Source organism: Conger conger, chromosome 5 (assembly GCF_963514075.1).
Source record: "Conger conger chromosome 5, fConCon1.1, whole genome shotgun sequence".
NCBI lineage: Eukaryota > Metazoa > Chordata > Actinopteri > Anguilliformes > Congridae > Conger > Conger conger.
The window spans coordinates 10,524,714-10,526,344 of record NC_083764.1 but is presented as its reverse complement, the minus strand read 5'-3'; the positions used below and the strand labels follow the sequence as shown (position 1 = coordinate 10,526,344).

The following is a 1,631-nucleotide window of genomic DNA, read 5'->3' as shown; positions in this document are numbered from 1 at the left end:
ACACAAACCCATTTTGCGTCGAGTGTTAGGTATTCTAGGCCTCCTGCAGTTCATACTCCAGTACCACGTGCATGGACAACGTTTTAAAAAAAGACTAACAGTGGTAAAGCGATACCTTTCCAGTTATCGGACGTGCGTACCCAAAAGTGTGCAGAGCGGTTTGCTACGCCGATGTAAAACCCACGCCCAATTCCTGCTCCTGTGCGCACACTACTACTAGTTCCTGTAGGAGAAACATTACGCACAACTGGCTCCAACATCACTGTCTCATTCAAGAGTCAAAATTCCAGATACATTCAGTATAGAATGGATAGCAGGCTTCTTCTTAAACAGATTTGGGTAGAGGCTCTAGATTAATATGATACTTGTTTTCGGTCCAGTGCCTGTCTTTGAAATATAATGCATAATAACTTTGTGTTAACCTGCTTGCCCTGCAATAGGACATTTAGTACCTGCATTAAATGTTGGAAAAAGCTTTGTTAGCCAAATATGTTGATCTAACATTGTTGTATGCAATCAGAAGTGACTACAGCGCACCTGTTTTTTTGTTGTTTGTTTCTTTTCTGAATCACTGTTCATTGTCAAAAGACTTATCAAAGACTGTCAGGTTATGGTTTCTTTTTTGTCAGTGGTAATTCAGATTTGAAAGCCTGACCTTTTATGAGAAATGACACTTTCAGCATTATTTGTGGAACCTGCACTCTCTCTGTGGGATTACCAGTGTAAATGTGCCTATGGAATTAGGTCAAAGTTAATGGAGACTGTGTCCCCTGGTTTCCATACAATGATTAATAAACTATGGACAAAATGGGTTTTTAATTTTCCTATGAAATGCATTGTTACGTGGAGTTAATAAAAATAATCTTCAAATTGAAATGTTGATTAGATTCATAATTCAGTAAATATTCATTCCTGATGAGTTAATAATCAGCATGTACGTACGTATGTAGAGTATGTATGTATGTACGTACACGGCTTGCATCCCATCTGTGTTCACTGTAGTAGCAACAATTAAAAGTGTCCTAATAAAATGGGTAAACTCCAGGGATTGAAGTCTATGACTTCAATCCAGTGCTCAGTAACAGTAGACAATAGTCACTTTTATTTGATTTTTAAGTTCGCAGTAACATAAAGAGATGTACATTGTGCTTTTGCATCTTACAGGTGAGGCTCTTCCACTGTGTTCTGTAGCAAGGTACCATTCTTTACCTCTGTTGGCAAAGCAGTGGTGACTTGATTTGTTATTGTCATGTAACATGTAACACAGGGCTGCCCAACCCTGTTCCTGGAAATCTACCGTCCTGTAGGTTTTCACCCCATCTCTAACAAAGAACACCTCACTCAATAGCTTGAGATCTGGCCGAGCTGCTAATTACTGGAATCAGGTGTGCCAAATAAGGGCTTAAATGGATACCTACAGGAACAGGGTTAGGCAGCCATGTTGTAACATATTATTAAGCAGTGCCTATAGAGTCCCTTTACCAATGACAGGTGTCCTTCTTACATAAACTCCACTTGTCTTTATGTGTAGTGAAAGAACAAAATAATGAAGTTTATGGGTGAATGAAGTTCTCAGATAAAGACACACAGATATAATTCTGGATTTATAGATCACTGTTGTCAAATCACTG

At 38.8% G+C, this 1,631-nt stretch overlaps 1 protein-coding gene across 1 annotated transcript in view; it reads left to right on the top strand.

The window, feature by feature from the left end:
- Positions 1–876, top strand: part of coq8aa (coenzyme Q8A, genome duplicate a) — a 30,851-nt gene extending 29,975 nt beyond the window's left edge. The window contains exon 15 of the mRNA XM_061243541.1: positions 1–876. This exon is cut by the window's left edge and continues 663 nt beyond it. The gene's annotated coding sequence lies outside the window, so the exon portion shown is untranslated.
- The last annotated feature ends 755 nt before the right edge of the window (positions 877–1,631 follow it).